The 17,245-nt window shown below is 38.0% G+C and overlaps 1 pseudogene; it reads right to left on the minus strand.

Moving 5' to 3' along the window:
• The window catches only part of LOC114610232, an 87,770-nt pseudogene extending 78,876 nt beyond the window's left edge, over nucleotides 1-8,894 (minus strand).
• Between the last annotated feature and the right edge of the window lie 8,351 nt (nucleotides 8,895-17,245).

The raw sequence follows: 17,245 nt of genomic DNA on the forward strand, positions 1-17,245 counted from the left end.
CCTTCCTTCCTTCCTTCCTTCCTTCCTTCCTTCCTTCCTTCCTTCCTTCCTTCCATCTTTCCTTCTTCTCTTTTTCCCAAATGCTGTTTTCCCCCTCAGTCCCTCCCTCACTGAGTCCCTTCCTCTCCCCCTTTCCACCTCCCCTTCACCTCTGAGAGGGTGAGATCCTTCTGAGTATTCCCCAACCCTGGCACATCAATTCTCTGTCAGATTAGACACATTGTCTCCCACTGAGGCCAGACAGGGCAGCCATGAAGGTTGAGCTACCTTACTGCTATATATGTGCCTGGGGGCCTACTTCCAGCACAAGTATATTTTGTGGTTGGTGGTTCAGATTCTGAGAGCTCCTAGGAGTCCAAGTTTATTGACTGTTGGTATTCCAGTGGAGTTCCCATCTATTTCTGGGCCTTCAATCCTTCCCTCAAGTCTTCCATGCATGTCCCTGCCTACATTCTAATATTTGTCTGCTTCTGTTTCCATCCAATACTAGGTATAATCACTCAGATGACAGTTATGCTAGGCTTCTGTCTGCAAATATAGTATCATTTATTATGGCAGGCATTTGTCTTTGCCAATGGGATGGATTTCCAGTTTGGCAAATTTTTGTTTGGCTTTTCCTTCAGTCTCTGCTCCATTCCTGCAATAATTTTAAATGGGACAAATTTTGAGTCGCCACTTTTGGATATTGTCTTTGTGCCTTTTAGTTAGTTTGGCTAAAGTCTATCTGTTCTCATAGAACCAGCTCTTGGTTTTGTTGATTCTTTGGATTGTTCTCTTTATTTCTATTTGATTGACTTCAGCCCTGAATTTGACCAAATCTTGCCATCTACTCCTCTTGGGTGTGTTTGCTGCTTTTTGTTCTAGAGCTTTTAGGTATACTGTTAAGCTGCTAGAATTGGATCTCTCCAATTTCTTTATGATGATCTGTAGTGCTATGAATTTTCCTTTTAACACTGCTTTCATTGTATCTTACACGTTTGGATATGCTGTGCCTTCATTTTGTCTTTAATCTCTTGATTTCTTCCCTAACCAAATTATCACTAAGTAGAAAGTTGCTCAGTTTCCAGGAATATGTGGGCTCTCTGTTGTTTTTGTTGTTATTGAAGTCCAAAGTGGTCTGATAGGATGCTAGGGGTGATTTCCGTCTTCTTATGTCTATGAGGCTTACTTTGTGTCCAATTATATGGTAAATATTTGGAGAAGGTTCTGTGAAGTACCAAGAAGAAGGGATATTCTTTTGTGTTTAGATGAAAGGTTATGTGCATATTCGTTAAACATATTTGATTCGTAACATTTGTTTCATTGTTTTTCTGTTTCCGTGACATACCCATTAGTGAAAGTGGGGGTGTTGAAGTCCTCTTCTATTATTGTGTGATGTTCAAGGTGTGATTTGAGCTTTAATAAAATGTGTTTGATTAATGTGGGTGTCCTTGCATTTGGGGCATAGATATTCCAGATTGAGACTTCAATCTGGGGAATGTTTCCTTTTTACCTTACAGTTTTCAATATATTCAACATATGAAAATCTGTCAATGAAATCCACCATATAATCAAACTGAAAGAAAGAAAAGAGGTGATCATCTCATTAGAAGCTGAAAAAAGCCTTTGACAAAATTCAACACTTTTTCATGATAAAAGTCTTGGAGAGATCAGGGGCATAAGGTATATACCTAAACACAACAAAGGCAATATAGAGCAAGCTCATAGCTAACATCAAATTAAATGGAGAGAAACTTAAAGCAATCCACTAAAATCAAGGACAAGACAAGGCTGCTCCCTCACTCCATATTTATTCAATATATTACTTGAAGTTTTAGTTACAGATATAAGACAACTAAAGGAGTTCAAGGGTATACAAATGGAAAAGGAAGAAGTTAGAATATTGCTATTTACATAGGATTTAATAGTTTACATAAGTGACCTCAAAAATTCTACCAGAGAACTCCTAGAGCTAATAAACACCTTCAGCAATGTGGCTTAATATTAACTAGGCTAAAAAAAAAATCAGTAGCCCTCCTTTATACAAATGTTAAATTGATTGAGAAAGAAATTAAGGAAATAACACTATTTTCAGTAGCCACAAATAATATTAATTATCTTGATGTAACCCCAGCCAAGAAAATGAAAGATGTTAAGAACTTAAAGTCTTAGAAGAAAGAAATTAAAGAAGATATCAGAAGACGGAAAGATCTTCCATGCTCATGGATCAATAGTATTAAAATAATAAAAATAACTATTGTGCCAAAAGCAGTTTATAAATTCAAAATAATTCCCGTCAAAAATTTAACAAAATTCTGCACTGTACAGACAATAAAAAACTAATGTTTAACCTCATATAGGAAAAGAAAAAAAGCCAGGATTGCTAACACTATTCTGTATGGTAGAACTTCTGGAAGTATCACAATCCCTGATCTCAAGCTCTACTACAGAACAATATAATAAAAATTAGATGGTATTTGTATAAAAATAGACAAATTGATCAATGTAATTGAATTAAAGAGCCATAAGTAAACCCACATACCTATAGAAACTTGATTCTTACTAAGGAAGCCAGAACTATACCATGGAGAAAGAAAAACACATTCAACAAATGGTGCTGGTCTAACTGGATGTTTGCATGTAGAAGAATGCCAATAATCCCATATCTTGAAAGCATTGGTACAAGAAACAACTTCTTGAAGACAATACCAATAGGCAAGCAATAAGATTAACAATCAATAAATAAGACCTCATGAAACTGAAAATCTTCTGTAAGGCAATGTACACAGTTAAAAGGACAAAACAGTACAGAAAGAGAAAAGATCTTCACCAACCTTACATTTGACATAGGGCTGATATCTAAAATATATTAAGAACTCAAGAAATTAACCATCAGCAAGCCAAATAACTCAAATAAAATGGGGTTCAGAGGAAATAGAAGATTCTTGACAGATAACTCTCTAGTGACTGGGAAGCTCTTAAAGAAATATGCAACATCCTTAGTGATCATGGGAATGCAAATCAAAAGGAATCCAAGATTCCATCTTACACTTATCACAATGATTAAGATAAAAATCTCAAAGAACAGCTCATGCTGTACAAAATGTGGAGCAAGGAGCATACCCTTTCTTGATTGGAAATTTGTACAACCACTTTGGAAATCAGTTTGGTGGCTTCTCAGAAACTTGAAAATTGAATATTCACTTAAGAGTCAGCTATACCAGTCCTGGGCATATACCCAAAAGATGCTCCACCATATCACAAGGATACTTGATCAACTATGTTCATAGCACCTCTATTCATAATAGCTAGAAATTGGAAACATCCTAGATATTCCTCAATTGAAGAATCCATAAAGAATATGAACATTTATTATTCAGCTATTTAAAACAATGGCATCATGAAAATTTCAGGCAAATGTATGGAACTAGTAAAAAATCACTCTTAGTGAGATAACCTAGACCAAGAAAACCATACATGGTATTATAAGTGGAATTAGCCATAGTGTACAAGATAAAAATGCTATAATCCACATAAAGAAGCTAAGTAACAAGGAGAAGCCAAGGAAGGGTGCTTGAATCTCACTCAGAAGGGGAAATAAAATACACATTAGATGGATGGAGGGATCTGGGTGGCAGAGAATGTGGTATTGATAACAGGAGAGAGTTAGTGTGGGGAGGACAAAGAGAGACCAAGCTAGAAACCTAGAATAATGGAATCTCTCAAGAATCTATGAGGGTGATCCTAGGTAGGATTGCTAGCAATGGGGGATATGGGATGTGAAAGGCTACCTCCTGTAAGAAAGCAAGACTTCCAATGTAGGAATGGGATGGTGTACAGCAGTAAAGCCTCCTACCTACAATTTTTCCTGCATGCATGATGTGTAGGGACTAAGAAGGATCAGAAATCTAGGTAATGGCCAAACAATAACTCGGTCAAACTTGAGTCACATGCCATGAGGGAAATCCCACCCATGACATTATTACTTATCTTCTATTATACTTGAAGACTGGAGCCTATCATAACTATCATCTGGGAGGTTTCACCCAGTAGCAGATGGAAACACATGCAGATACCTATATCTAAATATGAGATGGAGTTCTGGGAATCCTGTAAAAGAGGGAGGAAATATTGAAGGAGCTAGAGAGGTCACAAACACTGCAAAACCTATAGAATCAGCTAACTTGGGCACATAAAGTCTCACTGAGCCACCACCAAGAGAGCATGGATAGGATAGACTTAAGCTCCCTACACAGAAGTAAAATGTTCAGGTTGCCCTTCATGCAGGATCCCTAATAGTAATAATAATAATATTAATAATATGCTCCCTAGTAATAATGCTGGACTTGGGCCTGTCTCAGACTGTTATGTGCCTTTAGACCCCTTTCCTCTAACTGGGTTGCCTTGTATATCTGTGATAGGAGAAGATGCAACTAGTCCTACTGCAATTTGTTGTTCCAAGTTGGATTCAAACCGATGGGAGCTCTCCCCTTCTCTGAGGTGAAAGCTAAGGGGGTATGCGAGAGGGGAGGAGAGGAGAGAGGGAGTGACAAAGAGGAGAGGATGGATGGGAAGCCTGTGATTGGGATGTAAAAATAAATGAACTAATTAATGAAAAAAAAGAAAATGTTTTTTCATACAATATATTCTGATTATGATTTTCTTTCCCAAACTCCTATAAGTTCCTCCCCATACCCCATCCTAGTCTAATCCAAACACCCATTCTGTCTCTCCTTAGAAAACAAACAGGAATCTAAAGATTAATGATAAATCAAGATAAATAACAAACTGTTATTTCCTAGATGAAGTGATGAGATGAGAGAAGTACCCAAGCTATACAAATACAGGCCTTGGGCTGAGCCCAGAATGTTTCCTTTTCTGTTCTAACTATCCCTAGGCCTAGATTTGGAAGATACTAGCCTCCATACAATCTAATCTTCCAAGCTGACTGATTCAATCTGAGTTTTCTCAGCTTCTGACTAAATTGTTCTGCATGGTCCCATACTAACGTCGGCAATGTGTTCCAATCTTCTAACAACATCTCATTCTCTGGCTAGTTCTGTCTTCACCTATGTCTAGCTTGTTCTCTCCTGTGTCTAGCTTGTTTCACCTGTGTCTGTAGAACAGTTGTGGTAAAACTGCCATATGCACACACATACATGCCACATTCTTTTTACTTCCTCATTGCTCTTAAGTACCCCCTTTCTCTGCTGTTTTTACATGAGTTAAGCATATCCTATATCTGACTCATTCTGTAAAATCTTTCTCTGATTTGTCACTTTGTCTGCCCTACAATTAGATATCACTTTCAACATAGCTGCTTCCTTTCGTAAACTAACCTTATCTTTATTGTTAAGGGTTAAAGATGTGTCCTAAGGGCATATCTGTACTTTGGCTGGATCATATCTTTGGATGTGATTGCTTGCCAGGCCATCCATGTTGTTGGATTAAAATTTCTCTACAACTAACAAGTCAGAATATGACAAAACAACAATTGAAGAAAAAGAACCAAAGAAAAACCACGAGGAACACATCCAGATATAGCCTGGTTCCTGGTTGAGCAAAGGCTAGAAATCTGGGTGATCCTGAAGGAACAGAAGACATTTCACATCACTCCAGAGCACCTAGCTCCTGTCACATAGCTATAGCCTCCCACAGCCCACCATAGATTTGTGGCCAACAGTAACATAAGGGCAACACCCTAAGCCCCTCCAAATATAAATGACTCAACTTTTGGTCATGTAGCCTCAAGATAGATCTCTATTTTAATGAGGTACTTAAAGGCCTGGAGGTCTTAGCCAATAAACTCTCTTCCCAGACACTCCATTCTGCAAAAGGTATTTAACCTCAGGCCTACCCTAAGAAGTGGAGTATGGTTTTACTTATCCACTTTCCACCACAATAAATGCCTTAAAACCATAGACTGCCTCTTTCATCAGATCTGCTATGGGGAGCAATGAGAAGGCTTTCACCCAAGGAGCCACCATCTAATATCCCCTAGAAGGCCTCTCTGTGCTCTGAGCCATGGCCATGACCAAGCCAAGTCCAAGACAGCTGCCCACCGACAAGCCAAGGACTTTCTCCCCATTGGATCCAGCCAGAGCTCCCCACTTTTCCCAGGCTGCGGGTCCCCCACTCTGCTCTTAGCTCTTCCAAGGCTTCCAGCAGTGCTTGGGTGCCCAAAAACCTGAGACCCAGATGGTCCCAGCCTCCTTGGAAGCCCGGTGACCCTCGAGCCAGCTCCGTCTGTCCCTGGGACCTCAGGCTGTGCTTCCCCATCCCTGGAGCAGTGTACTCGTGGCTTTCCTACAGCCTGACACCAGCACAGAGACTGTGTGGGGTAAGAGAGGTCAAAACTCCAGCATCCTGCCTCCCTGAGTGGCCTGAGCCCTGTGGTGGAGTGGATGCAGGACCCCACTAACCCTACAGAGAAAGGGGGGATGGGGATGGGGAGAGGGAAATGGGGAGAGAGATCCTAGAAAATCACAAAATCAGAAGCTATAATATATACTCAGATTAACAGTAAGGTTAAACAAAAGCACTGACCAAACATTATAAGAAAAATAACTTTTAAATATGTAGTTGAGTTTATTTTGTGTTGTCCATCTACTGCTGGGCAGGGAATCTGCCCTTAAGAATGCTTTGTTCAGTGAAGCAAATGAATTTTTTATTTCCAAATGCTTGTCAGTTGAAGCTAGCATCAGGGTTAGGGATGGGCACGTACGATAACTATTCTTAGTTGTCACCTTCGATACATCTAGAATTAACTAAAATGCAAATGACTGCCCAAATCTGTGTGTTTTCTTTTTCTTAAACTATTTGAAGTGGGAAGACAAACTTTTAGTCTAGATCTTTGGACAGGGAATATAAATTTTTAATCCAGATCTTTTGAGGTACGAATATAAACCTTTAACCTTGACACATCTCTTGGTAGCATATATATATATATATATATATATATATATATATATATATATATATAATGGAAGATGAAAGTGGGATTTCCTTCTCTTTGTCTGCTTGCCATTGCTCTTTCTAACAAATACATTTCTTCATAGTCATTCATTATTGCCTACTTTTCTGGGATTCTGACAAATACTGAAGACCAAATGAGACATCCAGCATCATGGACTGAACGATTATTTTTATTCTTATACCTTCCATTGCTAGATAGCCACTGTTGGACTAGGTGGACCACAGCTTGGAAGCAATTCTAATAAATCCCACTTAACTGTAAGTTCTGTTCCTCTAAACAAAACTGACTAATACAATTTTGGTACCAGAGTGTCTACAGAGCGGAAGAAAAAAAAATAAAGTATCTGGAACAGGCTTTCCAACTTGCCAACACATACAATTAATGAAGTTTTTCCAGTTATTGAAACCTTTCCTGGAAACTGGGAGAATATTGAAAGCCCATGATGCAAACTAATACATTTGATTATCCTGATTCACCAACTAAGAGAGGGAGTGGATTTGGCGACTTTCTATATAAAACTTTTGACAATTTGTTGAAAACTAAGAAAAATGATGATGGTGATTGGTTGCTAATAGAGACTGCATGAATTGACAAAGGAAAAGAATTAAATCAATGATAAAGGTGACTAGCTCCAGATGTGCATAAACAGTCGAAAGGTTTCTAAGAATGCCCTGGAAGAGCATCTCTCCAGAAGCCACAAAAATCAAGTTACAGAAAGTCAAGTCAAAGCCCTCATTACAAGGTTAGCTGAATTACAGTGAAAATTAAAACGCCAGCCTAGGATGGTGTTAGGAATTAAGGCAAGGGGATTAATTGTTAATAAATAAATAAATAAATAAATAATAAGATGGGATTTTGTAACTGTGGTGGGGATGTATGAGAGGCTCCTTTTGAAGCTACAAAATTTGAACCATCAAAGTCTCAAGGATTTCTCTGACCTAAGGAAGTAGTCTCTCAACCATTAGCACATGGTGAACTCTCACTTCACTATCTGAAATACTGCCTCTTCTGTATTTGACTGAGGAAAATACATTTTCTTCAAATCCTTCCTCAATTTTTCTGAAATCCTTCTTGTTTCCCAAACTCCCAGTGACTTTCTCTGAAGAAAATTCCAAGGAAGATAATACTGATGTCCCCCAGGATCCCTCAATAGCTGCCTCTAGAGACATCACCAGACTTGAGACAAAGCAGGCTCACAGATCTGAAACAGTATAATCCATGAGGATATATGCTACAGTACTAAAAAGCTTGATTAGCTTGTTAATTCATTCAAATATAAGTCTGGGAGACATGTGGGAGTGTGTTTTAATGATAGGGTGGGATAGTGATAGAAAGGGGCATAAAGCTGGATCGAGGGGAGTTTATTAATGTAGGAGATTCTAGGTGAATAAAGAAGCTCACACTGAAAAAAACAAGTGACTTTAGCTGAGGAGAAGTTCAATAATCAAGTAAGATAGGTTATCCTGCTCTGTGGACAGTCTACCTTTCTACCTAGTCATCCATGTCATTGTCTATAGGCCCATGAACAAAGAAGTCATGTATACAATTGTATACATGGGTTCAACAACATGGCCCACAACTCATCTATGCTGACTCAGCAACTGCTTCAGTTGAGTACCAGATCTGCCTACAGCAGAGACCTACACTGAGCCCTAGATATGGTACCCATGGTGACAAGCCAGTGATCTGATGGCAGGTTGACAATATTCAATTACTTCTTCTGTTAAAAGAACAATGCTTACTGGAGTACATATTTATTCTGGGTATGGATTTGTTTTTCTTTCATCCTTCTGCCAAAACCACCATCCATGGACTTAAAGAATGTTTTATCCACCACAATGGTATTTCACTCAATATTGCTTCTGATTAAGGAACTTACCTCACAGCCATAGAAGTGTGTCTGTGGACCCACAATCATAGAACCCATGGGTTTTACCATGTTCCACACTTCCCTCAAGCAGCTGGCCTGATAGAAAGATGAGGTAGCCTTTTAAAGATACAGTAATAATGCCAATTACCTGACAACAACCTGCAAAGCTACGGTAGTATACTTATGTTTCTGCTGGCCTAGAAGTTTTGGTTCCAGAGGGAGAAGCACTCAAGGCAGAAATCACAAACATTCTGTTGAACTGGAAGATCAGGATTTCCCCTGGCCACTTTTGACTGCCAGTGCCCTTCAGCCAGTAAGCTAAGAAAGGATGCAGTATCGAGTGAGTAATATACCTAGATTATCAAATGGAAAATGGATTATAATCCACAATACAGATGAGAAAGATTATGTCTGGAGTACTGAAAATACTATAGGACATCTCCAACTGTGCTATTGTGTCTTGTCATTAATGAGAAAGTGAAGCTAGAACAACCTAATCCAGGCAAGATAACAATGAATATAGAGCAGTCAGAAAGGTATGTTAGATTTGTCAAAGGCCTTTTCTTCATTTAATGAGATGATTGTGTATCTATTTCAATTTGTTTGAATAGTGGATTACATTATGGGTATTCTTATGTGGAACCATCCCTGAAACTCTGTTTTGATGCCTGCTGGATCATGGTGGATGGTCTTTGATGTGTTCTTGGATTTGGTTTGTAGATGTTTAAGAATATTTGAACCTGTGCTCACAAGCAACAACAGTCTATAAGCCTCTCTCTTGGGAATTTAGGTGGTTCAGATATTAGAGTAATTGTAGCCTCATAAGAATAATTAAGCACTGCATTTCTATTTTGTGGATTTTAAAATTTAGGAGTATGGCAGTTAATTTTTGCTTGAAGGTCTGGTAGAGTTTTTCACTAAATCCTTTTACTCAGCCTTTTTTTTTTCCTAAGTTGCTGAAGAAAGTAAGGGCTTGCTGTGAACTGGTTTATTTCACATGTTAATTGTGGGGCAGTAGGCTATGAGAAAATCCAGAAAGCTTGGTAGAAAGACCTGAAGCTCCAGAAACCTTGGTCTGAAAAGGACCAGTAGGACAGAAGGCTACTTCGAACTTTCCCAAAGACATTTGGGTCTCTTAGCTTCCGCTTCCCACAGCCTCTCCCACGGAGAGGTCCATGGCCTTTATCACTTAGGAATAACACCTCCATGCAAATAAGGCATCCCCAAGCTCTCAAACCAAACCAATAGAGGTTACCTGTTCTCCCCCCAAAACTGTATATATATCCCCAGAGCTCAAAGTAAAGTTTGCTGTGTGGTGTGAGACCTCCCGCTGTTGGAGTGCTTTCGTGATTCCTCGCCAGTCTCCGGCTATCCTGTGCACTTCAAAAGACAATAACTCTCCTCTCCTCCCTGCGGGCAGAGCAAACCAAAAGCCGAGCAAACCAAAAGCAGAAAGAGCTGTAACACTTTTCTTCCGCGGGCATTCCTGAGCTGCCCCCGGAAAGAGGGAACCACACTTGCTAGCATTTGGAGGCTGGGACAGAAGCCTTGCTCCACTAGACTGAAAAGTGCGCTGTGCCTCAGCTCACAGCTGTGCACTCCCTCTTCTGGCCGGTGACTGTCACAGCTGCTGCCGCCACCACCTCCTCTGGGGGCTGCTAGCTGAGCGGAGGCCACCATGGAGCATGAGCCCCACCATTATGCCTGCTGCAGAAGGCCCCTGGCGGGCTCGGCCGGCGCCTTCCACGACCCCGACTCCAGAGTCCGTCTGCCCGCCCCCTCGGACCCGGCCTGGAGTGGACGACCGCCACCGCCAGGCTCTTCCTCCTGCTTGGGCCACCCTCCCGCCACCCTCTGTGCCCGGCAGCACCACCTGGTCCCTCCCACCGCTCCCCAGAGACGTCTCTGTCCGCTCTTGCTGCGCTTCTGCTCAAGCCCACGCGGTCGCCCATGACCAGGGTGCGGGGGTGGAGAGCAACAGTTATTTCTCCATGTCTAGAAACAACCTCTCTCAGGTCTCACCTATATTAATCCTCTTCCAGATGGATCCTGAAATGAAATACTATTTCTATTGTGAAGGCAGTCTTATCCCTGGATTTTTTTCTTCACTGTATAAACCTATTCTAATTCCATATACCTTTTACCGATTGTAATTTACTTCTCTGAGCTATTGGAATTCTTTTCAAGATGTTCTGTGTACCTATAGATTGAACTGTTTCATAGTTTGGGGTTGTTCTTTTGTTTTGTTTTGTATTTTGTTGTTGTTGCTGCTGTTGTTTTGGGTTTTGTTCATTGTTTTGTTTTATTTTAAGAAGGTTCAAAGTTTAAAGCTTTAGGTAAAATTCCTTGATCCATTTTGAATTAAGTTTTGTGCAAAGAAACAATGATCTTGTTTTATTCTCTTACATTTGAACTCACAATTTTTCCATTTTCATTAGTAGAAAAGGCTTATTTTTTCCCAATTTTTGATATGTTTTTCAAAATGTAATATTCTGATGCCTATAACTAAATGGGTTGTTGGAGTTCTCAAATATCTATCATCATATACGCAATTTTTAATGTTTAATGTTTTATTACTATGAGTCTGTGGTCTGATGCTTCTTACAAGAGGGAATGTGGTATGTATCCTCCATTTAGAGCTAAGAATTTACCAGTATCTTATTCTCTGCATTTCGACCAGTTACGGGTTTCTGAAGTAAGTCGCCATCTACTACCAATAAAAACTTCTTTGATGAGGGTTGAGGGATACACTAAACTTTGAGTATATAATTAATATTAAACTGAAAGCCATAATATATAATCTTCAGAATTAGTATAGACTCATGTAGGCACTGTGCATGTTGCCTCAATATCTTTGAAGTGATGCGAGGTTCGTTAATATTGATTTAGAGGGTCTTGTATTCTGTGTCCTCCATATTCTCTGGTTCTTTCATTCTTTCCACCTCCTCTTCCATGGAGTTTTCTGTAGCCTGAGGGAAGAGATTTGACAGAGACATACCATTTAGGGTTGAACGATCCAAGGTCTCTTACTCTGTGTATGTCTGGTTGTGGGTGACTATATTTGTTCCCATCTGCTATAACATGAAGCTCCTCTGATGATCATCGAACAAGGTACTGATCTACGAGTGTAGCAGAATATCTTTAGAAGTCATTTTATCAGTGCTTTGTTGTTTTGTTTTGTTTTGTTTTTTAGATCAGTTTTATTTGGTTTTACCATGGGTTCCTTGTTACCAAATCTCTGGTTCTTGGTCACCCAAGTAGTGCTGTGTATGTGGTGCTGTGTATGTGTTCCATATCATAAACTAGGCCTTAGACAAATCAGTTATAGATTGGTTATTTCAACATGACTTGTGTGACCACTGTTCTATCATGTCTTATAGACAGGACAATAATGTAGACCAAAGGGTCTGTGGCTGCATTTGTGGTCATATCTCTCTTTTCATAGAACAGAGAATTATTTCTTCTATTGAAGACACTAAAACACAGGAGTAGAGGCTTTATGTAAGCACCAGCTCAATATCTATTTTCAATGAGTTGTTTAGGTGTTGCTTTTAGCTACAGGACCCTGCTGACAGTTTGTAGAGCATCTTAGAAGTAGCCTGGGTTGTTTTGTGGCTTCCCATGGGATCTCTTTGGCCAACAATTCAATAGGTGTAAACCAATCCTAGTACTGGAAACTTCATTAGGTAATAAGAGACTGTCACTCCCATTATTTGGTGATTTCATTCATATCATCTTCACATACATATATAGGAAGTTTCTACTATATTAAATTTCTATACTACCCCTCAAATGACCCTTAATTTGAGCTTTAGTCTTTCACTGTATTCAAATCCAGAAACCCCCTCCGTTATTTGATCTTCCGGTTTCAGTTCCTCTACCATTTTCCACCTATAATTATTCTATTTCTTTTTTCTAATGATGATATTATTTTTTTAAAGAATAGCTCAGAAATACTTCATTTTGTAAATGTACCACATTTTCTCTATCCATTCTTCTATTGAGTGATATCTTAGTTGTTTCCAATTTCCACCTATTATGAATAGATCAACAATGTGTAATGTTAAACAAGGGTCTCTGTGGTAGAAATCTTTTGACTATATGCCCAAAAGTGATATAGTTGGATCTTGTGGTAGATTTATTCCCATATTCCTGAGGACACCCCACACTGATTTCCATGGTAGCTGTAAGTTTTGACTTCCACCAGCAATAGACTTGAATGTTTCTCTTACTCCACATCCTCACCAGCATGAGCTGTCACTTGTTCTTTGATCTTAGCCAATCTGACAGATACAAAATAAAATCTAGAAGTAATTTTGATTTGCATATTCTTGAGGGCTAAGCATGTTGAACCTTTTTCAACTATTTGAATTTCCTCTACTGAAAATGCTCTGTTTAGATCTGTGCCCCCTTTTTAAATTTGGTTTTTGTTTTTATACCTAGTTTCTCAGGTTTATATATTTTGAAAATTAGGCTGCTTTCAGATTTATAGTTGGTAATTTTTTTTTATTTTGTAGACTGACACTTTGTTCAGATAACAGTGTCCTGCTCTGTGCAGAAGTTTCTGAATTTCAAGAAGTCCCATGTATAGATTGTTGTCCTTAGTCCCTGTGCTAATGGTGTTCTGTTCAGAAAGTCTTCTCCTGTGCCACTGAGTTCAAGGCTTTTCCACATTTTCTCTTCTATTGAGTTCAGTGTATCTGGTTTTATGTTGTAGTTTTTGATACGTTGGAGCTGAGTTTTCTGGCAGGGTGATACACCTATTTATCTTCTATATGAAGCCATCTACTTTGATCAGCACCATTTGTTAAAGATGCTTTCTTATTTCTATTGTGTATTTCTGGCCTATTCATCAATAATCAGATTTTCATAGGTGTGTGAGTTTATGTCTGGATATTCAGTTTTATTCCATTGGTGAACATATATGGTGTGTGTGCGTGTGCGTGTGTGTATGTGTGATATAATTTCATTTTTATCAGTATAGCTTTGTAGTACAACTTAAAATTATGGTACTTACATTTGAAGTAGTTCTTTTATTATTCAAGATTGTTTTAGGTATCCTGGTTTTTCTGTGTTTCCAAATGAAGTTAAAAATTGTCCTTTCAAGATATGCAAAGAATTATGTTGAGATTTGATAGAGGTTGTCCAAACTCTGTGGATTGCTTTAGGATGGCAATTTTTACTATGCTAATCCTACTGATTCATGAACATAGAAGATATTCATCTTCTGATATATTCTTCAATTTCTTTCTTCAAATACTTCATGGTTTTTATTATGCATCTTTTAATCTTACTTGGTTCCAGATACTACAGAATATTTTATATTATTTGAAGCTATTATTAAAAGTGATTTTGCTTAAATTTGTCACTTGTATATAGAAGGGCTAATGGATTTTCTGAGTTTAATTTTGTATCCTGCTACATTTCTGAAAGTGTTTACAAGCTGTAGGAGTTTTTAGGTGAAATTTTTAGGGTAATATATATATATATATATATATATATATATATATATTATCATATTATCTGTAAATAAAGATATTATGACTTCCTCCTTTCTAATTTGTATCTCCTTAATCTTCCTTTGTTTTATTACTGCTTTAGCTAAGACTTCATGGACTATATTGAATTTATATGAAGAAAGTGAACAACCTTGTTCCTAATATTAGTGTAATTTCTTTGAATTTCTCTCCATTTAAATTGATGTTGGATATGGGATTTCTGTAAAGTGTCCTTTTTAAGTTTAGGTATGTTCCTTGTATCCCTAATCTTTCCCAATTCACAAAAGAAACACTACTATAGACTGAATCACATATTGACTCTCACACTCTGAGTTTTCTATACCTCTAATATATTGACTAGTCAGATAATCCAGACAAAAACAAAAGAGAGATATACTTTAACTAACTGAAGTTACCAAACAAAATGATGTAGAATGTTTTACCCAATCATAAATAAATAAAGTTACATTCACTGGTGAGTTTTTCAGTTTCCATGACTTTGTAACTTTTCTGTTGTTGTTCATATACAGCTCTAATCTGTGGTTGTCAGAGTGCAGTATTTATTTATTTATTTATTTATTTTGCAATTTTCTTTTGTCTTTTGAGACTAACTTTGTAGTCATATATGTGGCCAATTTTGGAGAAAGTCCCATTATCTGCCAAAAAAAAAATGTATATTTAAGAATTGCAGTGTATCTTGCTAGATTTTTCTTTTGATGCATAGGTAGTGTCCTTCTTTGGCTATTCTGATCAGTTTTGATTTAAAGTCTATATTTTCAGATAACAAAATGGCTACTCACACTTGGTTCTTAAACCTATTTGTTTGGAATATTTTTTCCAATACTTTACCCTAAGTCGAAGTCTATTATTGATGATAAAGTCCATTTCTTGGTTGTATCCTGTTTTAGCATCCACTCTGTTAGTCTTTGTCTTTTTTAGAGATATCAGTCACCAAAGGTTTTTTTTTTTTTTTATTCCCTTATTTTGTTATTGTTGTTGTTTGTGGTGGTGTTACTGGTAGTAGGAGTGGTATGTGTATGCTTGTTATTTCTCCTTTCTCTTGATTTTGCTGTTTTGGGATTCTTTATTCTCTCTGTTTTCAGGAATGTTGGCTGAACTTTTCCTTCTATAGCTTCTGCTGGATTGGGATTGTATATAGATATTTCTTGAATTTGATTTTATGATATAATGTCTTGATTTCTCCATCTATTGTGATAAAAAATTTGACTACATTATATTAGTCTGGGATGGCAATTGTAGTCTCTTTGAATTTGTAGAACATCTGCCAAGGCCCTTCTGGGTTTTAGAGTCTCCATAGTCTCAATGTTTTTTCTAATACATCTGCCTTTATACATTATTTGGTCTTTTTTCCTTATAGTCAGTGGCACTATATCTCTGTCTAGCTCTCTATCTATCTCTCTATCTCTCTATCTCCCTATCTATACCTATATCTATATCTATGTCTATCTATCTATCTATCTATCTATCTATATATATATATATATTTAAAAATTATAAAAAAAATTTTCCTAACTTTAAGGATAATATGCCTATAAATATCCATAGAACATACAGAATATCAAATAAACTTCACAAGAAAAGAAGGCCTCTTAGGAAATAATAATTAGAACATTTTATGGATAGAGTAACAGCAACAACAAAAATGGATATTAAAAACTGAAACCGTAGTAATCTGTTTTCTGGTAGGAAAAAACTTCAGAGGTTCTGATAGGTGTGGACTCGACAGAGGCTCAATAAATGAGCCCAGGCAAGATGTGTTTCTGGGTACTGGGACCTGACACTTTGGAATGAAGATGGGCTGAGTATTATGTAGAGGTTTCACAAGTGTAAAGAATCAGTATGTTCCACCAGAATCTTCTTAGTTAGCCCACTAGAAATGCATATAGTAAGAGAAGAGTCTAGAAGGAGAAGGGGATGAAATCTGGGAGATTGGATCTGAAGGAAGAGAGGGAATGATAAAATCTATAGTCTGTTTACTTTCTTTCCTGGCCATAAAAGTTACTGGGTTTTTTATAAATTAAGGTGTGGCATCTTGGAGGGGTACTGTTGCCTTATTTTAGTGTAATGCCTTTTAAATACTTCAGAATCTTCTATAGCAGTAGGTTTCCATGTGAGTTATATTTTTAAGATCTTTAGTGTTAGTTATAACTTTTTATATTTCCTCCATGTGCTAATGAGTTTTATTCCAATTTGACACAATGTAGTTATTTGGGAGGAAAGAATCTCAATTGAGAAATTTTCTCCAGCAGAGACCAACCTCTGAAGCATTTTCTTGATTGATGATAAATATAAGACACAATTCACAGTGGTCAAAGTCAACCTTAGACAGGTGATTCTGGACTATTTATAAACATAGGCTGAACAAGCTATGAGGAGAAACCCAGTATCATGTCTCTGTGGCTTCTGCTTCATTTCCTGCCTTGAGTTTCTGCCCTTAATTCCCTGAGTGTTAGGTCAGGGTGTGACCTAAGTAGTATGATATGAAATAAGTACTTTCCTTACTAAGTTACATTTTTATTGGTTAGTTTATTTATTTATATTTCAAATGTTGTTCTCCTTCCCAGTTTCCTCTCCACAACCCCCCCATCCTATCCTCCCCTCTCCTCTTCTTTTATGAGAGTGCTCCCCCACCCACCTACCCATCCCTTTCTCACTGCTCTAGCATCCCCTTACACTGGGGTATTGGGGCTCCACAGGACCAGAAGCCTCCCTTCCCACTAATGTCAGATTAGGGAATCTTCTGCTACAAACTTAGTTAGAGCCATGTGTCCCTCCATGGGTACTCTTTTGTTGGTGGTTTAGTCCCTTAGAGCTCTAGGTGGTCCAGTTAGTTGATATTGTTCTTCCTATGGTGTTGCAATCCCCTTCAGATAAAGTGGGAAAAAGCCTTGAATACATTAG

Source organism: Grammomys surdaster, unplaced genomic scaffold, assembly GCF_004785775.1.
Source record: "Grammomys surdaster isolate TR1022 unplaced genomic scaffold, NIH_TR_1.0 126035, whole genome shotgun sequence".
NCBI lineage: Eukaryota > Metazoa > Chordata > Mammalia > Rodentia > Muridae > Grammomys > Grammomys surdaster.